A 23,472-nucleotide genomic window follows, 5' to 3' on the forward strand; every position below is an offset into this window, starting at 1 on the left:
GAGATTCTGAGCTCTGTATTTTCAAGTTTAAAATGTTTTAAAATACATTTTGTTGTCACTTAGTGTCACACCTGTCAGTAATGGTTGTTCTTTTCCTGCTCTGGGAGAATAGCCTGGGCTAAAGACACCATTTAAGTAACCTTCTCGCTCCCTCTCACTTCTACAATCTTCTTAGCTAGAAATACTTTTGTGATTATTGGTTATGGTTGCACAAAGACCTTGCTTTTACCTGCCAAGTTAATTATTTAATTGTTTCTTGAATGGCTAAAGCCATGCTAATCAAATGAATTCCTAATGGTTTATAACAAATCAAAGCCACGTATATCACAAGTTCACACACAATATTATGTTGAATAATTCTCTTCATAGTTTCACAGAATTATGATAAGACCCAGGACCAGATGTAAATGCAAAAAATATAACAGAAACTGAATTACTTATTTGCTCTACAGTTCCCTTGCTAAAACATCTAAAACAACAAAAACACCTAAACACAGACACCTTAGTCAGAAAGCTAAAAGTGTTGAAAAATATTTCAGTACTTTTTTTAAAAGTTGTTTTCATTTCTACCAGTTATATATTTGATTGTAATGAAATTATTCAAATCTTCATGTGGCCAGGCCTATATCCAGGCCAGTTGTGATATATTAATGACATTAGGAAATTTTGGGGGCATAAACTCCTGTCATGGGAGTAAATTCTGGGAGACTAACAACTGCAGAGCAGCTGGACGAAATAGTCCTCCCTAAATTCCGTGTTTTGGTTTTTTTCTCATCTCATGCCAGTGTTCTACATGCCAGTCCTGAAAAGAGCAAATTTTGTAATTAATGTTAACATAATTCTCTGATTCTGGAACAGTTTCAGGGCTACAGATATCTGAAGAAGTAAGCAATATTAATTACAGTAATTTCACGAATACAAGCCGCACCAATTTGACCAAAAGTTTGGTGGAAACCCGGAAGTGCGGCTAATATTCGAGGGCGGCTAATACATGAACAAAATTCTAAAAGCTGCCAACACGGAAGTGAGAGCCCGCGGCAGCCCCAAGCCAAGCTGGAGCCCGGCCGGCCCCAGCTGAGGTGGGAAAGCCTGGCAGAGGCGGGGCCAGCAGTGTGGGGGGCGGGCGGCAGAGCCTGAGCCAGCAGGGCGGGGGAGCCCGGGAGAACTGGGGCTAGCAGTGCAGGGGAGCATGGCAGAAGCAGGAAGCCCGGCAGGTGGGGCTGCCTGGCAGCGGGGGAAGCCCAGCAGAATCGGGGCCAGCAGCGTGGGGGAGCCCGGCGGTGCGGGGGCCTGCAGTGCCGGCCAGGGCGAGGAAACGCGGCGGCGGTGCAGACGGGAGGGGGCGGCCGGCGGGCCTGGCGGCGGCGGCAGCCCTGCCGGCCGGGCGAGCTAACATGGCACGGGGCGGCCGGCGTGCCTCGCAGCGGCGGCGGTGGCTGGCCCGCCGGCAGGACGAGCAAACGCGGCAGCGAGGTGGTGCTGACGGGAGAGGGGGGGCCAGTGAGCGCGGCAGCGGCTGCAGCACCACCCGGCCGGCCCCGTCGGCAACCATGAGCGGGCCGAGCCTTCCTGGCCCCGCCCCGAGCCAGTAAACCCCGCTATGCCGCGATCCTGTTACTAATTGGCCAATTTGTGAAAGCTGCGCACGGATTCTCGCTACGAACGAAAGTGCGGCTAATATTCGGGGTGCGGCTTATCTATTGACAAAGACAGCAACATTGTCGAGGCACCAGAAGTGCGGCTTATACTCCGTGCGGCTTGTATTCGTGAAACTACTGTACTCTCTCCTTTCTTCCCGTCTTTTGTAATGGGAAAGAAAAAAAATCTCAAATGCCAAAATACTTGGAATAGTTATCATTGCATCAACTCCTAAACCCATCCAAGTCTTAGTTGTTTTTTTCTTTTTCTCCTCTGGAGACAGCAGTAATGGCTTTTCCTGTAAGAACAAGTGTGCTCTGCAGCACTAGAGTCTGGAAATACCATTTTCATTATCCTATCCCCCATAATGTCCAGCATCAGAAGTCAAGATTATGAGACACATAACAACAGCACTGAGGTGTCCCCACAGCTTTCATGCTCTATGACTGAGGAAATCACACCAGGCATCTCTTTGTGTTTAATAGCACCTGGAAAATTATGGTTTGTGTCTGTTGGTCTCTGCCCCTTAACCTGCCAGAATTTTCCTCATCAGCACCTCTCTAAAAGGGATTAAGGAAACAGCTCTTTGAAAAAGCCCTTCTTTTGTTCTTACACAGCTGCTTGCTAAGTTCGTTTGTTGCCTCTTTGGCAACTGTATTATGGAGTCAGAGTGAATAGCTTCTCCTTACTCAGATTTTGATGTAACTTGGTTACAGCACAGGGCCAACAGGTTATTCTGTTGTACTGCTAAGGCTGGCCCTAAGGTCCTCTCAGAGTGTCAAAATTAATGGGAAGCTGAATTTTCAGTCCCTGAAAAAAAACAGAGATAAAACCTGGATAGGAAAGGAAAAGAAAGATTATGTACATTAGAAAAACTAGACCCTGAGTGGGCATGAAAAGCTGTTCAGCTCTCGAGATTATATCTGTACAACCTTTTTAAAAGATACATAAAAGAACAGACCTAAAAATATTATCCCTGTTTAAAAAAAAAAAAAACCCTCTGAAAATACTGAAGGTTGATAGCAAAATTCTCAGGTTACCAGTAAAAAAAAAAAAGAAAGAAAAAAAAAAAAATCACAGCAATCAGTATATCTTGTCCTACAACCGTGAAAGACAAGCAAACAGTAAAATTTCTCTTGCCTCTTATCATGTGAATTTTCCCAGATAACATTCTCATCTGAAAACAATTTGAAATAGTATTTACAGCAGCTTCTCAGTCTGCACAAGATTAAGGGTTTGACAAATTATATAGTAGTAGCATATTCTGACTAAAGCATTTATGCACACATTAAATGATTTCTCAGTGCATACCTTCAGAAAATGATGGAATGTCTGAGCTACAGAGTAATCTTTCACTATTTTCACTTCATTTAAAACAGATCTTCATACTAAAGATCCTGCAAAAATCTCAACCAATGAGACGTTTTCCACATAATATAAAAGCATGTGAAAAATACCCTCAATAGATTTATATGGTGCTTTTTAGTGATAAGCATGTATTTTTTTTTTATTTAAATATTCCAAGCTACTATCCAGTTGCATAAACTGGAAAAATAATAGAAAAATCATTATAAGAATTTGTCTTCACTGTGCTTTGTAATTTTTAGTGCATGAATTCTCAAGGCTTTTTGTCTCCTTGGATGCACCCAAATATTCACAAGATACCAGAAACACATACTACATTTGAAAAACAAGGTAGGTCAGGTGGCATACATGTTAAATATAAACACTAATTTACATTTTAACCTATATTTTCTTCACTGAGCTGACACATCTCTCCTCTTCATAGTCCTTGAGGAGAATATTCAGACATGCTTCCGAGAAGACATCAAAATCCTGCAACGTCTTGAGATTCAGGAAGAGAAGTTCTCAGAATCATATTAATGAAGTCAGAAACTTGAAATCTAGTGACATTTGAAGTGTAATATACAGAGGAGAAAAGTTTCCTTGGCATGGCAGGGCTAGAAACTACTGTAACTTGTGCGTGTATTTTAGGTTGCAGAGGTATCTGCCATACAGCAGACACTAGAGTGTTCTGTAACTGCAGAGTGGTGCAGGAACCTCACTGGAGTATACCATGCTTCCATTCCCTTCCATCCATTTTAAACCAGGCCTTTTCTGCTATTCCTTTTAACCTGACATAAGAAAGCTGCATGCTGAGCATGAAGAGAAAACATCTTGAGTTGTATTAAAAAACGTACACGTTGGCAAGGCAAGAGCAAGGAGGATGGATTCTGCCAAAATTGAAATCTGTCAGTCCTGCTCTACCTGGATCCATCACCTAGAGGAGAGAGTCAGGGCTCTGCTAAATGAGGGGGAAAGAGGGGAGACATCAGGCATGGCCATCTCTTCAGAATGAGAGCCGTGCTGTGCAGGGGACAGCCACAGCCAGTGGTTGTCAACTGCAGTATTTTTAGGGAACATGCACGTGTTTTCCAGCCAAGGAGGTTTGGTACATCCACCTCTCTGACTGCTCCCCACTGGAAATTGTGAACTGGAGAGACCAAAGTGCTCAGTGCTTTCCAGTCTCTGCATATACCAGCATGGTTTCAGAACAGACAGAGAGCATTGAGAGAGCAACAGGTGACAGAATACTTATATAAGCAGGAGGAGTTCAAAACCAAAATGACAACAGCAACAGCACTTACATGATGTGATTGAAAACTGAGTGTTTATTGTTTGTGAAAAATCATGAAAATTATAGGAAGTTAACAAAGAATTGTCCCAGTCATACTTTTATTCCACAAAAACAGTATAGGTATTTGCTGAAAAGACAATATTGTACTGATCATATTTTGAATATATGTTTTTATTTCATAAAACAGAAACTGCTGAGATTTTTTAAAGTGTATAATTCCCACATTATCCTTAATCAATTAATTTGTTCTCAACAATAGAAAAACCTTCTAACATCTCCAAGACGTCATAAGGACTTTATTTTTTAATTGAATAGTCAACATTTCTAAAATAAATATGTATGTTAGAAATATTTCTTTTTAAGTTTTTGATCAGTTTACTAGACAAAATATACTGTGCTGTTGTTGGATTTACTTTGCTTGACTTTTGAGCTACTTTAAAGAAATGTCTCTCTGTGGATTTTCAACTCATATCAGCCCTGTACCCTAATCACATTCAACTAAAGAGGATCAGGATTTTTTGCAATCATCTCGGCTTACTGAATTTCAATGATTTGCAGCTTTTACTGTGAGTCTAACTCAATTTCTATTACAAAATAATGGTGCCAAAATGTGAATTTTAAGGATACCCACATGCTTTTTTTTCTCCAAGACTAGTCCTCTCCCTAATATAATCTACTCTTTTCACAAGTTACAACATTCATATCCAGATTCAACATATACTTTATCAACTTGCAGTGATCTGTATCTTTGTGTTTGTGCTTGTCACATCTATTTGTACTTGTGGATACTGACAGAATGTTTAGAAAACACTTTCCCAGACTATTAAAAAGTTTTAAAGTTTTTCATCACTGAACACCAAAGCAAATTCAAACATCCTTCAAGACTCTTCATGAGTGATAAGTGGTACGTTTTCCCTAGGGTGAAAGCACTTAAAAAGGTAACTAAAGAAAGAGATCTATCTTAGGGTCTGTATAATTCTTATCAAGAATTTTTACTTTATATTGAACCTACCCAGAAAGTATTGTTCGGTGAGGTCTGGACCAGCACACTTGCAAAAAGCACTTGTGAGCTTTTCGTTCTCACCCTGCCTGATTTTAACTACAAATTACGTGGTAGGATTAACATTTGTTGCAGACATAGATGTTTTCCTATTGCTAAAGCAAATAATACCAAAACTAGATCTAGGATTTTATTCCTTCCCATTCTATAAGCTAAATCAGTTTTATATCTTGGGAAATGAAAGAATGGTTAGTAAAATAACTCCTTAGACAAATGTGTCTTTGGGTTGAATATAAAAATTCAAACTGATGGCTCCCCTTTTACTTTGGATCATTTTCAAGAACTTAACATAAATTATATTAACTTTAATATATCCACTAAACGCAAAGTATCTGAAAAACTTCCCATTTTCACAAAACTGGAAACTGATCTCTTTGAGAACTTTTACATCTCAGGCCCCACTAAGATACTGAATTTGGAAGTCTAAAACAGCAAAATTAGTTTTCTTCACAGTACCTGGTATAGGTCTGTAGAGTAGAACCCATAGCTGGTCTGTGGGTTAGAGAGGGTTAATGAGGTTTGTGTTGAGACATATTCTCTGACCAAGGCTGTTGGCATGGGGACCAAGAATAGAAGAAGGAGGAAAGAAGATAACTAAGGGAAAAAAACCTGCAGCTGTGGAAGAATATTAGAAAAGCCCTGGAAAGAATAGAGATGGAGAATTTCCACCAGTGATCCCTATGTTGGTTTGATGTAGCCAATGAAGAAAGTGTAAACTGTGTAGAGGGTATAAAAGACATTATACTGTTGTAATAAACAGATTTGGCCTTCTGAAGTGTGGAGCATCAACGTGTGCCACACCCGCCTATACAGAGACAGGTCTGCTCTGGATTTTTCACTAAAATCGTGATGACAATAAGGGACGGTTTAGTTCCTGCTGAAGAAGTGCCTACACAGCATCAAGGCCTTCTCCCCTTCTCACCCCACCCCACCTGCCTGAGGGCAGCTGGGAGGTGACACAGCTGGGACAGCCGTCCCCAGGTGACTAAAGGGACGGCCCAAACCACATAGCGTGATGCTCAGCAGTAAATCTGGGGGAAGAATAGAGAGGAATGTTTGGAGGTATGGCGTCTGTCTTCCCAAAGTCATTGTCACACGTGAGTGAGCCCTGACTTCCTGGATCTGCCTGAACACCTGCCTGCCCATGGGGAAGTGGTGAATGTATCCCTTGTTTTACCTTTCTTGTGTGCACAGCTTTTGCTTTACCTGGTAAACCATCTCTATCTCAACCCTCAAGTTTTCTCACTTTTACTCTTCCGTTTCTCCCCGTCCCAACAGCTGGGTGGGACTTAGCTGCCGAATGGGGTTAAGCCATGACAACAGCAAATGCCATTGGGATCTCATGAGGCACACACAGCTTTTACTGCTTCTGAAGCACGTTTGCTTTTGTGTTCACACAAAATACAGAGGGAATGGCCCCACCCCCCTGGCCACGTGACTGTCAGGTGTCACATGACCCCTCCCCACAACCACGTGACTGCCAGGGGTGTCATGTGATCCCTCCCCACAAGCACGTGACTGCCAGGGGTGTCATGTGACCCCTCCCCACAAACACATGACTGCCGGGGGTGTCACATGACTCCTCTCCACAACCATGTGACTGCCAGCAGTGTCATGTGGCCCCACCCGCGGCCGTGTGACTGCTCGGGGTGTCATCGTTTGCAGGTTCTGCAAAAGAGAACCTTATGTTCTTAAAATCAACCAAATCTTTCAAAACCTTCCAAACAAACAATAAAGATGTCTTAAACAAGAAAAAAATATATTAAATAAAGTTTATTAACATAACTTTGTTTAAAGAACTAATAATGCTACTTTATTAAGTAAAAATACATTGTAGTAAAACTATTTAACAAAAAATAGTTACTATACAATGAGGTCATTAAAAAGATTTCTTTAAAGTTAAATCGAGAGAGGGAATTGTGGGAAATTGAAAAGGTATAAAACTCTCAGAAAGCTGTGTGAAAGCAAATCTCAGGATGGAGAAATACATGAATGCTGAAGATGCAAAGACAAGAAACAATAGGGCTGTGAGCTGGGTAAACAGAGGCGTCAGGAAAATTGTTTTAAGCTATTGTTCAAAGCACAATGTACGTGTCACTTAATTAATTGGCCTGAGCAAACGCTTGTCAACTTTTAATATTATGCTATTGGCTAAAAAGTTTTCCACTACTAAAACCGAAGTCCTTGTTTACCATCAAACAGTAAAACAGGAACAGTGTAAGATAAGTTTTAGATTATGGCTTATGTTTATGTTTCAAACTTAATATTTTTTTAGCTCTGGCCTTGCAAAGCACAATAGCTCAACAAACATCACCCACAGAAAAGCTTCATGTAACGATGCCTGATCCCCATTCTTTCACAAGTCAACAACTCCACCTGGGAGAGGGTATAGAAATTCTGTAAATAGACAATGAGTGGCTCTAATGTATTTTTGCAGGTTCTCAATGACCTATAGATCAATGATTACCTAAGCCAGAAATTATTCTTCATATAAAGTAATATTCCCAAGTTGGCATTTTTCATTAGTTTATTTGCTTTTTAGAGATCTGAAATCTTCTGGCATCTACTTTTTAGTGCAGAAAGCCACCCCCTAGCTGACCTATGCAATGTTTTGAGAAGTTACCATTTTATGTCTGTTCTAAAACTGACACCTGATCAATATGTTCAATAACTTATAAGTCTTTTACAAGGAGAAAGGACTGTGACTCCTCCTAGCTAATTTATTAACTATGGTCTATCTGTTCTGCCCCACCTGGGGCAGCTCTACTATGTCTTTTTCTAATTTGAATGCATTTTCATACCATTGATCAGCTTTCTTGCCTCCTCAAGGACCCTTTCTGGCTCTCCTTCTGGTATTAGATGAACTGCTATTACACATGGGATTTGCAGTTTAGAATAGAGATTTGGCCACTAATGTCAATGTAGTTCATCATATTTTTCTTTCCTCCAAGTTCTCTTTTCAAAGTGGTGACAGCTCCTTCAGAGTTCATCACCGTGCCTGTGAAATGACAGTTGTTTGTCTCTCATTTACATCGCCTTGTGTCTATACACAGTAACTTTCTAGTGTCAACTGGGTCACTTGACCATGTGCTTGTTTCAAATTCCTTCCCAGCTCTTTGGTGTCAACTTTTTATTTTATGTCAGCAAACATTATTATATCTATTTTGCATACTATGTTTGGTCTATATTTTAGGGCACTTTGTTTTTATAGGCCAACCAGATAAGATTTTATAATAACATAAAATATTAATCAAAACATTGACCATTGTTATCACCAGTAGGCATTTGCAAATGGATTATCCAGGTCTATACTTTGAAACAAATCTCCTCTAGCTTTACTTTGCAATAAAATAAAAAATTTTTAAAAAAAGGAAAAGGGAAGGAAAAAAATAAAACAAACCACACAAGTCTAGCAAAGGGCATGCCTGCCCATAGCAGGGGCATTGGAACTAAATGGTCTTAAAGGTCCCTTCCAATCCAGTCCATTCTATGATTATATGATAAAATAATCGACAATGTTTAGAAAAAGCATTTTGTAATTCCCACCTTAGGACAATTTAATACAAAACATTATTTCATTCAATTGTTACTTTTGCTTATTATTTTAAGGGGGACATTTTGGAAGGTGATAGAAAATGGAGATATATATTTGAATCTATATATTCATATGAAAATATTAATTTGGAATTAATATATGCAGTCAAAAAAAATGTTTAGTGTAAGTTTTAGAATGTTTTTATTGAAGTATTTCCATAGAATTTTCAGTTAATTCACATGTTTTCATACACATCTAGTAAGTACACTTCGTTTTACTTTTAAGGACTTCTTTTTCTCTGGTATGAGTAAACCTAAGTGTTCATTAACTTTATAGCTGCTTTCATGAATTCAGATGTTTTAATCATTTGCTTTGGAGGGAAGTAACTTGGAATTTTGACCTTAAAAGTAATAAGAGTTATCTCTACAGTCTTGGAAGGTCAGAGGAAAGGACAGAAAGAAGACAAATGTAATGCTTATCTTTCAAAGGGAATATGGAGTGCCCAGAAACACAAGACCCTTGGATCTTCAGGTCTCAGAAAAAAACATTTTTACCAATTCATTTTTAAAGGGACTTGAAAGGAAGGAGGGGTTGCAGAATGAGGCCTTGATTTTAATGAAACAGAAGAATATCAAACCTTCTCCAGAAGCATAATGGGAGCAACCAGACAAAACTGGTTTGAAAACTACAGTTCTCTTACTAGAACTCAGTGGCCATCTGGTGTCTTTAATGAAATGCTAATAAAAACAAATTTAGTCATTAATTGGAATCTCACATATATTTCTTAGTATCTAATAAGCCAAAGATCTTCTCAGTGTCACATGATTACCAATTTTGAATATTTCCTTGAATCCAGTTCAGATACCATTTACTTAGCTTCTCAGTCTTTCTTAATAATGTATTTTTTCTGCGTTTGATCTTTTTCCCACCTTGTTCTCGCATTGTATCTGTAATTACTGATGACTCAGCAACTTATTTTTAGATTGAAGGAAGAACAAGCAATTGCTTTCAAGAAATTTTGAACTATTAAAAGAAATATGTCCAAATGTGTGTAGCCACCCCTGAAGCCCGTTAACACCCAGAATAAGGAAATATAGATAGATTTTAAGGCATGTTTTGGATTCTCGGACTTCCTAGAAAGCACATTAGTGTACTAACATTAAATCTTTATAATAATATGGGAGATTTATGGTGTTACATGTATCTGCTGCATGCTGAAATGTTCTTGCAATTTGGAAAAAGGATTATAATTAAAATGTTTAGGAGGTGTTCTACCCTTCATTTTCCCAGAATTTGTATTTAATCTTTATTTTTAAAATTGGAATTGTGAGTAATCTGTTCTTTAAGGTGACCTATGAAGTAAGGAACTGTGCCCTACTTTGCGTTGGTTTTGCTGAATAAGCTTGAGAAACTTACTTTTTAAAAAAATCTCCCAAAAAAATCTATTTTTAACCTCAAAATTACCAGAATACCATATGTCTGGGAATCAGCATTGTTCCCTGGCATTGTGTCTGGGAATCAGCTTTGTTCAGACTTTGTTTTTGAGAACTAAAAACAACCTAACCCCTTTTGCTGCAAGATCTGGCAGCAGTCTACTAATCAGCTAACAGTGCAGAGGCAAGCTTCTAACAAAGACAGCTTGTCTCCTCAGAGGTTTAGGCACTGGAATGAGATAACTAAGACATAAGTCTATAACCTATTAAATTATACTGCATAAAATTCTGTCCCACTTCAGTTCTCCAGTTGCTGTTTCTTTTCTGTTATCAGAAGTGTAGAAATTAGAGGGAGACATAGCATTCACTTCAACTGGTGAGCAGTTCAGCAGCTTAGTCAGTAGATCAACAGATAACAGATGATGGAAGGGGCTGATAAAACAAGTGAGTATAGTTAAAGGATCCGATATTTCCTATACCTCAAAAAGGTAACAAAAATGCTTCATTTTTTAACTCATGAACTGATAACTACAGAAAACTTCAATAAACACAAATTCAGATTTTTCAGAAACAGATGTAGCAGACCTGACAGCAAAATTGGCTGCAAGTAGCTAGCCTGGATAAAATTGCAAGGCTGTTCTGGTATACTGCTAAGGAACAGCAGTATATCACACCTATATACGTTTGTGCTCTCTTAAGTCAGTAAAGAAATTTCCATTGATTGAAAAGATAGCTTCAGGCTTTATATTCCTGCACAATTACAATGGCAATACAAGTAGTATGCATACAGGAAAAAAAATTAACCTATTAATTTTCTTGGAGGGTTGTTAAATAAATACCTTCTGTTTAATAAGATACCATACCTTGCAGAGCTGTATTAAATTTCAGTCTTTTATATATTTCTACAGAATTCTGCGCTGCACATCTATGGCTTTCAGAGCACTGCAGTTAGCATCAAAGAAGTTTTTTGTTAATGTAAAGGTTGCTGTTGAACTAAGTATATCAGCAACTAATCTTAGCTGAGCAAGAAGACTGCCAACAGCTATTTTAAAAATGGTTTACCTAAACAGTAAGAATATTTCTACCCCTACAGGCTCCAAGATTGTGCATTGCTGCTGATAGGAAAGATATACGAGCTGTAAAACCCATCTCTGCTAAGTTTTCATCTACTCTTCAGAAATGCTTATTCGTGTACCTTCATTCATGTTACCTTTGTTTTATGATCTGCTAAAGAAAAAATGAAAACAACCAAACTATGAATCAGTGAAATCGCACATTTTCTTCTTTTATATTATAAGAACTTGCACCTTTTTTTAATTTACTAGTCAGTAAATCTAAGCACATTACATGCAAGAGAAATAAACATTGCCAAAACTTTCTTTAGGAAAACCATTAGGAAAAAGCCTGTGATTTTATAGTTTTCTATTGCTGTTTAGCAATTGGGCTTAATCTATGTAAAACCTGTACTCAAAGCAGAAATAATGAAATCTGAAAGTATTTAGGCAGTCTGTCTGCTGAGATAATTGTTTACCATGTTGACCAGAATTGTCTCATAGGTTCCTGGTCTTCTCTTGCCTGTCTTCTATCCGTCTGTTTTCTTACAGACAAGGGGGGCATGTCAGGTTTGAGCAGCCCTGATTCTGCTCTCTGATGCTTCAGGCCAGAGCCCTGTATCACAGCAGTCCCGGGGCTGAACCTGAGCTCTATCCCTGCTGGACCAAGCTGCTTTAACACCCAATGAGCTCCCCAGGAGCAATGCCAGCTCTTCTGTACTCCTACAGGACATTAGGGGTCCGAGCTCTAGGACCAGGGCTCTCAGCTGCTTGTAAATGTGAAAAGAACAGCCTAAACAGGGGCACTTCATGAAGTGCCATCACCATTTAATTTCCCAGAGGCTTAGCTGGTTTGAGAAGCTCCATCTCACAGAGCACTTTTCATAATTGCCTTTCTCAGGAGCTGCATCTTCCGCCACCAGTCCCATCCCTGGCTAACTTGTTAATTAACTTTTTTTTTCCTACTGACAACCAGGACAGACTTAGCGAATTCCTTGGTGTCTACAGACAGTAATTTGAAAACTACTGATCATTATATTCACTGCTAGCAGAGGAAAAAAAACCAAAAAACAGTATGCAGCCGTTTAATTCAGACCTACTCTAGGCATCAAGATTTGTTCATCATTGGAAGTCTTCTTTTTCCAAAATTTACCTCAAATCTTTCCTAACAATTCTGTTTATAGACTATTGATATGTTTATCATCTATGTTTTTCTTCAGTTTAAGCAGTCTTCAGCAAACAGTGAATTCTCAGTAGACTATAAAGAAAATTAACTACTTTTGAGTTAGACCAAACTTTACATGGGTATTAAGATGCAGAGTATTCCCATTCCTCTGTGAGGATTAAGAAGACAGTCGTAAAAGTAGTAAAAGTTTGTAGAAGTTGTAGTAAGGGATTTCTGAGTCCACTGAATTACATTTAGAATGTAATTGATCTTTATATTTCAAATTATTATTCCTCAAACCTTTTGAATTTAATTTAGTTACTTCTCTGCCTTTCATGCATCATTTAATCGCTTTTTGGAGAAAAATAATCGATGTAAAAAAATGCATTTCATGACTAATAAAAATGTAATTCCATAAAGATTGATTAAACTTTTGGGAAATATTCCAATCTATCAGAAACCTTGAATACTCCAGCTAAAGTCAGAGTGATACATGTCTGTTCAGTACCTCCAAAAAATCAGGCCCATAACCAGCTCCTCTCCTCTCCAGTTCTGCAGTATCACTCAGAAAAGTTTTGCTAATCTTCCTGAGAGACACAGTCAAGGACTCAGTAACTTCCTTGGGAACAGATGCTGCAGCTGGAATGAAATACTAGTAAACTGAGTTTGCTCCCTCACAAATTCAATAATAAATTTCACAGATATTATTCAGAGGATTTGTAATCCACACTGTGTTTACAGTTAGTGCTACAGTTACTGGCCCAGACCTGTCATCCAGACATTGCTTATCTGCAGATGGTGACTGGCAATACCAACTCCTCAGTAACAAAGGAAAGACTTTCCAAGCCCAGGTTGTTAAAAAGTATCTCAAAACCTGTGTCACAAGGTTCTCTCTTATCGAATTTTATTTTTGCATTTATTCTCATCATCTTGACTATTTTTCATATCTGTATGTTAAACTACTTTATGCAATCCAAGAGGAAAATCAAGATACTGGAGACAGAAAGGACATTATAGCAGTTCTGTGAGAGGAGAGGCTTCTTACGGTCCCCACTGGCAAACAGGAACAAAAAGCAGGAATTCTTGGGTAGGAGCCACCCACAATATCTCCCAGTGCTTCTTCCCTCAGTTGTGCCATCCCTGAAGCCAGAGCTGCACTCCCAGGGGTGCATGCCCAGTGTTGTGTTGTGCTGCTGGCCATTAACAGGGAACAGCCAGGATTACAGCACCACCAGAACTGACCCACAGCACTGCAACAGGCAGTGGAAATTCCCTCCTGCCAGGGGAGGTACCTGGCCATTCCCACCTAAGCAGGAACGTAGATCAACCCACTGAACTCTGCATTTTGGGGACTGCCTCCACCCCTGATGATCAAGACTGTGACCATGCCTTTGAACAATGGACGCACATATTGCAACAATCAAGTCTCCTGGTTGAATCCACTGGTGGAGATATCTTTCTAATCCACAGGCGGTGATAACCTTTCTACAATCAACCTTTCTATCTTTTTTATGTTATTGCATTTCTATACATAATAATAACCAAATCAGCTACATACCTCCTTTCCATTGCTCAAAATTGGTCAAAAATAAACTCTATGTATCTTCTGGGATGCATAGGTTTTCATATGTCTCATAGCTTAATTCCAAGTTTGAAAAAGTATTTCCTTAGCAAGTTTTACATTTTTGATGTTTCAGAAAAGTATTTCTTTTCCTCCATTTTTTATGAAATAAGGAGAGCAGAATTTCATTATCTGGCATCTCTAAGTTGTTAGTTTTTTCATTTTCTCTCCTTAACTCTGCACAGATCTGCCTAAAACAGACATTCCCCATCACTTAAGCATCATAATTAGAGATATTTTCACACACCTAATCACACTATAACCTTTTTCTGACTGCTCTTTAATTTAACAGCATTCTTCCTTAGACAGGCTAACAGGGCCCTTTGCAGTAGCTCATGTAAGAGCAATACTGTATATTAATTTCTATTTTCTTTTTTATCCACCTTGCTTTCTTGTTTACTTTTATCAGCAGAGGAACTGTGAGTACCTTTTCTCTTTAGACTATCCCCAAAGTCATGCAGATCCCTCTCTGTGTACCTGTTATGCAGGTCCCTCTCACAGTGGCTAGGTACAGTGAAGTTGAGTTTAAGAGTTCAGAAATGCTGCTCTGCAGCTGTGCCAAGGGCAATACAGACCTGTCCCCCAAAATGAAGGGGTCAGTGTGGCTGGACTGATTAGAGCCAGTCTCTGCTCCCTAGTACAGGCCACTACTCTGGTGTCCTGTCCACCTTACAGCATATATTGTTCACCATTCCTTGACCTTGCACACACAAGTTTTGTAACTTGCACACTCTACATGTTTTATAACTGTTCTAAAAAACTGCCTGTCATCTGCAGATTTGACTAATGAGCAAATCTATTTCTCTTTCTATATATTCGTTATATATAGAACTTGAACAAATGAAGAACACTTGGGCATTGAGCTGCTAACCTTGTGCCATGATTGGAGCAGAGAAAGGTGAGAGGCTAAGTTAAAAAACTGTCAGATCACTCTGAAGTAACCATGCATGGTTTTATTTATTCTGATGGAATACTTGAATGACTATTAGGTTCTTCAAGTTTCAAAGATTAGCTTTAAAAGGAGAAGGCTCGAAATGAGATAAAAAGCCAGTGACCTAATTTACCTGGGGATTTTCCACTGGGCTTGAACAGGACATTTAGCCTTAATAAGTATATTATCCCCAAAAAGCACCCATCCAAACCCTTGATGGGCTTACAAGCCATATCCAGTCTTGTAAACTAGATGTACTTGGTTAAAAAAAAAATTCAAATCTAGGATAAGGTTATCAGAAGGAGATTTTCAGTATGTGTTTTGTAGGATTAGCCCCAAATAATGTCCTTGACTGAGATTGATAATATTCCTTTTGGACTGAGGAGAGAGAATGCCAGACTGTCGTTACCAAAGAAAGAGATGAGAACGAGACTGATGCGGGAGGAAAGCTCCACATAAATTATTTAGCAGGGCCACAATTGAAAGGAGTCCAAGTAAAGGCTCTATAAGGATGGAGAGGGGAAGGCAGGGAAACCAGCCAACCCCTAAGGGAGACTGTGCCATCTTCTTACCTGAAAGATAAAAAAGAGAAGGCAAATAAGTAACAGGGTTTAAATAGATCAGCTGGTGCAAGACAGCACAAAAAAATGACCAACTGTTTGGGCTATGGAAGTTTATTACTGCCAAGGGAAAGGTGAATGCCCTCTGGCGTGTCCTGTCTCCCAGAGAAGCATGCAAGGAAAATATCATGTGAAAAGGTTAGTCTGAGCTGTGGTGATGTCCTTCTGCTGTTATATTTGGCTTATTTGAAGGACCTTAGATATAGACACTAGTTAGTACAGCAAAATGAGTCATGATGGACTGCAACTGAGATTGAAACCCTTGCAGAGCACAGAGGAGGGGAAAATCAGATTCTTGTGATCTATAGCCTGTGGGATACTCTCCTAAGAGAAATCATGCTTACCTGCAGGTGCATGGACAACCAGTATAACTTATGGAAGAGTGTGCAGGAAGTCAGCACTGGCCCCATATTGGACCAAAGAAGTGCAAAGTGCTCTGAGACCCTCCCGCTCCCAACTTCAAGCCTGGGCTCCGACCACTCCTCTGCGAAACAAGGCATGAACAAATATTTCATCTGGTCCAAACCTCAGGCAATGGGTGCACATGACTAAAAACAGATGCTCTCTGCACCTTTTTTATGTGTTTTTTTCACATTTTGCAGTTTAGATGCCATTTCTTACACATTTTTAATACCACTGTATCCTAGCTTATTCTCAGGAGTAATTAAAATCCAGTTCTCCCTCAATCTGGACTTCTTGAAAATAGAGGAATCTCCAGCCATAGATGAAGTGTTGAATATGGATTTGTAGTCTCTTAAGCTCCCACTGTATTACTCCAGCTAAAGTGTACTATGTGGAGTTATTATTTAAGGATTGGAAGAGAAAAAGAGGTATTAAAACAAATATAAACAAAAGCCAAGCTTCTATTTCTCCCCCTTTCCAAAATCCTTATTAATTTTGCAAAGAATCCAATTTGATGAGAATAAAATAGCTCATTGAAATTAATACACAGTATTTTGTTTTCCTTGCTTGTATAGACTGCTTTCAGCTAGAGTTTAATTTGTTAAGAAAAGTGTCCTGATAGAGCCTTACTAAAGGAAAATCCACTCTTGCACTCAATCATTGCATTATTATAGAACAAAGTGAATAGAAAATATCTGAAGGATGCTTAAGGGGGACACAAGCTTCATAAGGAAAATAATCCACTGCAATATGATAAAACATAAGGTAGCTACTCACTCTACCATGGCACAGATGAGGACTTTATTTTAAACCCATAGCAGATTGAATTTTTGCATGATGTTTTCTTTAAACTACCTTCCTTAATCTAGAAATACATTAAAATACTCATCTGCCAGCTGTGCTGTTTTCAGCTGTAGCAAGCTGATGACTAGTATCCTCCTGACATTATTTTCTTCACATGAAATAAAACACGATTGTCACAGTATTACAGGAAAGGAAAAAAATCTAAAGTTCTTTATGTCTTGTCCTGAGTTTTTTATCTCATGCTTGAATTATTTCCATAATTAACAGGTCTGCTACAATTAAGCATATTTGCAAATATGTTTGGTGCAGAAATGAGAAACCTGAGCTTACCAAGATTAGGAAAAAAGTCAGTAACATTTCAATCTTACAAATTTCTAGAAATGCTTTCCGCATCCACCAAAAATGACCATATTCAGTGTGAAAGCTTGTGACGTTCTGTGATACACTGATGGTCAAATCCAGCCCACTGACATCAGAAGGCAAAAAGCATTTTTTACTATGTCTGTTCTTCATTCTCAGCCTCCAAGGTCATTTCAAGAACTCCCTATACCAGCTTAAGCATGAGACTGGCTGTACTTTATGCTTAAAGATACATTTTATCCTGACATACTGTTGACAACTGTAAGTATTAAATGCAATAGGATATTTTCTTTTACTTTGATATAGATGACAGAGTAATCAAAACCACAGAACTAAGTGCAACAAAAATTTTACTTTTCTATTTCATTTTTAAGCACATACTGCATACAATTTTTGATCCTAAGTGCAAAATATAACTCGTGTCTACAGGATGCCAAAATCCCTTAGTCCATCTAAGCTACATCTATATGAGTAAGCAATACAGACCATCAGAAGTGGCTCTGTAAAGTGAAGTAGCTGGTGAGGATCTGTCATCCTCCCTGCTCATATTGCATGGGATTTTTTTCTGTGTCAGACAAACTGTGTTCTGCTCCCACAGATTGACTGCCAACTCATCACTGGTGAACTCCTGGAGAGCATCTTACAGTTAAGTTCCACACAAAGGGAATCATGCTCCGAGGCTGCTCCACAGTACAGGAGTACATTTGAGAGGTTCACTGAATTCAGTGGGTGATCCATGGATATCCTGTTAGCTTTATTCCTCCCTCAAAGCTGAAACCCCCTGGAGTGCTGCTCTATATGTAGTTCTGAGGATGAATCTTCAGACATAGCAGACTGCACTGAATCCCACTTTTCTTCTCAACACATTGGGTGGCACTGCAAGAAAACAAGTCTTTGTGGCACCACCCATCAGGAGAAGGCTTCTGCCAGAACAGATTTCAGAACTGCTGTAACCTGTCAAATACTTTTACCTTTCACTTCAGAATGGGTGGGAGGGCTTCAGATATCTGTGATAAAAATTACTAATCCTGGATGAGACCTCAAGCATACATGGCTTCCTGATATGGATTCTTTTATCTTAGAGAAGTAACAGGTCAGAATCCTTCACTGCCCACCACTGCTCCCCACAAAAGCTCAGTGCAGTCACAGGACAGGTACATGTCCATCATCACTGGCTTCAGCAGCTGCCAGAAGGAATTTGCAGTAAGTTGATTCTCCATGACTCTTTTGTCCTTGGCCATTTTGCTGAGGCACCAGTGGCTCTGAGAGTAGTTTTGCAGTGTGGGCACTTCTCCGTTTGATTGTAATCCATTGGCTTTCTTCACATGTATCATCAAAAAGCCAGCAGGTAAGGGTTTGGATTTTTTTACTCTTTCACCTAGGGGCAGATCTGAGTCACCGACCTTGGAATGAAGGGCTCTTGTATTTCAGTATCATGCTTCCCAAGAGAAGCTGTAACTCAGGCTGCTGAAATGCCTAACTATTTGATTTCTATAGACAGTCATTGAACAAACTTCTTTTTAACAGCAAAATGGCACTACTCTGGTTTACCCACACAGACTATCTCTTCTTTTAAACACAGAAATGTGATCTTCACCCAGATTATTGCAAATACTTCTATTGATGTTATCCTTTTCCTTCATACAAGAAAAAGGTCCACCTCAAAGCCACCCCAAATCTTTCTCAAATGCAGTCATGTGGAGAAAACTGATTTTTCTCCTTTGATTTTAGATAAGAAAGAAAATCATGGCTTACAATAGGCTGTCATTTTTTCTTTTAGATGTGGTCGCTTCAGCTCTAGTAGTAGGGTGAGGGTAACGCTTCTTGCTCTATTCCAAAGGAAGAATACCATAGGTAACTGTTAGATGTTTTGTACTTCATCAGACTGCAAGCTGGCAAATACACTTTAAACCCCTGGCGCAGCTCCTATTTTTCTACCACTACTCCCAGGGCAATGTCACTGTCACCTGGAGCAGTCACTGATAACCTGCAAAATGTAGTTAGTCTGTTTGTAACATGAAGGACAGGAGAGGGAATGGATACGCAATCTACAGGCAAATAAGACAGCATGTCAGTGATAACACATGCTTGGCTTCCAAAATTTTAGGAACAAAAGAGAAGAGCTCCTCTTTAGCCATTTTCCCTTCTTAGAGAAAGCCAGCCTTCATCTGGAAAGTGAGATGAAGACATAAGAAACTATGAAGCTAGTGAAAGAATAATATCACAAGCAATGGAATATCTGAAATACTTTCTTGGTACATGGTCAGGACAAGAGGAACAAACAGGAATAACTCAAAGGCATAACTAATTTGTAAACTCCTAGTGGAATATAGTAAGTGTACAAGGAAGCACCTAGGGAAGAGAAGCACCTGAGATGCAGGGGTGGAGGGGTTATTTATCAAGAGCACTTTCTGGACTTTGGGAAACTCACACACAATGAATGACAGTTTCAATTGTTTCTGGGATAGAAAAAAGATATTTTAAGGCCATATCTCCTAAAACAATAAGAGGCTGTTGGATATGGTTGTTTAGAGACAACCCAAGGGAGGCAGCCTGTTGGTGGCTGGGGACAGGACTTCACTTATTTTGGAACAATTACATTGTAGGGCTCAAAATATTTGCTGCATTTACTGGAGACAGTCTTTTCTTTGGAAGGAAAATTATTAGGACAGTTGCTATTTTTAAATGATTCTGCGAGAGGCAGAAAATCATTTGTGTTAAGGAGACACTGTTGGAAACCAAAAAAAAGGGGGCTACAAAATATTGATAGCACTTTGAGAAAGTAGACATCAGCAGAAATTATTTATTGTCAGGTCTTTTGCATGGATAATTTGGGTTTTTTTAAAAAGTGAGAGACCTGGCAGTTAATGGAAACATTATGCCAATGACACAACTGAAACTACCTCAAAGATAAGAATTCTAAGACATTTTGACTATTAGTAGCAGTCTAGTGATCTGAAAATGGAAAAGGATCTGCACACAGAAGGAAAACAAGGGCATATATCTTAAGGATATAAAAGAATTGCTCAGATACATTAAATTCAGCAAGGCTAAGGCTGAGTTGCAATTAACAGGGGACATAACAAGCAACAACAAAAGATTCTACAAATACATGACATATTAAAGAAGTAAAAGGAAGTATTAAGGAGATAAAATAATGAATGACTCAGGAAGGCCATTGCATTCAATGCATTCTTTCAGTTTTCAAATAGATGTTAACTATGATCCAATACTTAATTAAATTAAATTTTTAAAGGACATAGCTTGTCTTCCTGAATATGGGTGAGGACATTGAAAAAGATAGAGATTTTCAATTTAGCTTAGTTCAATGACTTTCAATTAAGTAACCTTAACAAACAACCCCCGTAATCTCCGAATCATAGCACTAGCACTTACCTTGGAGAGTTGATGAAGAGCAGAATTCCCTGAAGAGAAATAGAGGGCAATCACAATGCCACACTTCAAAAAGGGGAAAATATCTCTGCTTGGGAGGATACAAACCAGTCCTTGAACTGTTCTTCCTTGAAAGATTCTGGGGCAATTTACTAAAAATTCTTTTCTGAGGCACAAAACAGTAAGATAGGAATAAAAAAGAGAAAATATGGACTTAGAAGGAACAAATCATGTCAAATAAATGTTATTTATTTATTTGATTGATGGTCTAACTGGATAAGGGAAAAGACACAGCTGTGATGTATTTAGACTTTAATAAGCTTTTCCTAATAGCTAGACTAAATTTAAATGTTCTAGAATACAAACCAGAGAACTAACTTCTAGATGAAATCATGTTCAGGTGGGTTGAAAAAACTGTAGAGAACATGGTCTATAAGGGAAGATTAAGGAAAACCACAACAGTTTTGTCTGACAAAGAACTGGAACAATAACATTTTCTAGTATATCAGATTTTTTTAAAGTGCAGTCATCTATATGAATATATAAAAGAGGCAATGTATATTACATCAATCAATGTAAAAGTTGAGACAGAAAAGCTTGAATTGCAGCATAGGAGATTGGGGCTTGATATTGGAACAAACATTTCTCCTTTTAAGAGTAGCTGAAACACCATAATGGACTGCTTGCTTTCTTTGGGCATGTAATACTTTTGTTCAGAGAAGTTTTCTTTCACTTGCTTTGTGTAAACGGTGATAGCAATATTTCAAAGAAGTCCTGTTGACTTCAAGCAATGATTGCTTCTTGGATCAACCAAAAACCTCCTGAAACTTGAGAATTATGCAACTAACACAGGACTTGTAGAGACAAATAATCTTTAACCCCAAAATTTAAGAGAAAATAGTTCATTGTTCAGTAACAACATACCCTCGAGTTTAATTGGAGTTCCCTGTTTGGTTTGGCACATATACACAGACAATTCTGCTTTCGTGGTCACTCAGAACTGACCATCCTGAGCTGCAAGGTACATAAATCCCTTTTAAGCTCCTGTGGAATGCAGAACAATGCCCAGATGTGCAGAAGGTTCAGATTTCACCACACACTAAAAGCACAAGGAAGAAATTTCATGGAACAAAAGGGCAACCAGCCTATGTTTTGTACCATGATCCACTGCTTTCAATACTTATAAAATATGTTCTTGATGAAGCTCCTCCTATACTCTTCTAGAAATTGCTCTAACTCTCAGGGTTGAGACCGACTCTAAATCAGATTTGGTGCTCAGCTCTAAAAGTATTAATTCCAGAACAAAGCCAGGGTCTGATTTATTGTGCAGCAAGTCTGTATTGTCCTGTACCTTTCCTAGGATGCAGAGACTCACAGTAAGGCTGGAGTATCTTTAACTGTGGTCTTTTTGTACACAACAAAGAGTGAAGATTGGGATGGAGAGTCACTCCTGAGTTCCCAGCAGACAGAGTTTTCCCTGTACTCCATCACACAGTCCCCAGAGTGCGTGGTGCCCTAAGTGTTTTGTTAGACTTTACAAGCATTTCTCAAACTGATAGCATTGTACATTACCAAAAGCAAGGTCTAGTGAGTGGAACTAGCAGCATGTCAATACAATGATTTAGCATATTCACTGAAACACTCTGCATGCACAGTGTGTCTGGTTTCCTGTTGCTGACAGGGAAATATCCAATGAGGGAGAATCCAGAAAGCAGTCAGTCAAATGGGAGAGCATGTGATGTAAAAATATGACCTATTTCAGCATCAGCTGTTTAGAGTCTACAATATAGTCAGTGGTAAATAGTCTCAGCTTTTTGATATCTCTGAGGCTTACTTTAAAATGCTAGGAAATTAATGATTAGAAAACTAAAATTTAATGCACTGGTTATCCAATTCCTGAAATAATAGTGGTAACCTACCATTCAAGCATCCTTGTTTCCTTTAGAAACCTCATTTACATGTGACAATCTCCATTGCTCATTCATTTCAAATAGCAACCACTTGAACCTTTCTTTCTGGTTTTTGGTGTTTAGGATAGGGGACTTTTGGGGTTTTTTTGGTAATATTTTCCTTACAATAGAGCATTTTCAGTTAATATTCTGACATCTTTGTTTCTTCTCATTATAAATACTCACCAGATTTTCTCAAATACTTTCATCATTCAGATTTCTTTTGTTGAATTATTTTTAATTTTTAATTTTTTTTTAATTATTTTTAATTTTTTAGCGAAGTGAGTTAAAATGCAAGGTACCACACGGGGCACCACTTGTGGGGTTATCCCCCACCGGTGCTCTCAACGTTGGCTTATCTCTAAATGATTAAAGCAGCTAGTAGTTGCTTAAAAGGTTATTTATTGCAAAAGTGCATCAGTCTTCAAAGGCACAGTCATAGACATCAAAGTCCATGCTAAGTTTTAGCATAAAGTCCCAAACAAAAGCAGGAGCCATCCCCGGTGGTCCCGGAGAGGTTGGTGCTGCTGCCGGAGCTCCTGTCTTCTGCTCGGGTGTTGGAGATGTTGGCAGGCACAGCACAGCAGTGGCAAAAAGCAAAAGCAGTGGCAAAAGGCAAAAGTATTAACGTTCCCCAACACATAATCTTATATAGGGTTTTTCTAACAAACTAACACATAAATTCAAACCACTTTCAATCTATGAAAATTTTAATTTCTTAACACGCTAGGGTACATATAAACTACCTATACGATCTATCCTGTCCTATCTGAAAAATGTAAGCAATATTCTCACTGAAGTCCTATTTTGTCTAAGTAGTGTCTAAGAAGGAGCTTCTGGAGCCTCTACTGAAAACATTAGTGTGTTTGAT

Source organism: Catharus ustulatus, chromosome 1 (assembly GCF_009819885.2).
Source record: "Catharus ustulatus isolate bCatUst1 chromosome 1, bCatUst1.pri.v2, whole genome shotgun sequence".
In the NCBI taxonomy this organism is placed as follows: Eukaryota; Metazoa; Chordata; class Aves; order Passeriformes; family Turdidae; genus Catharus; species Catharus ustulatus.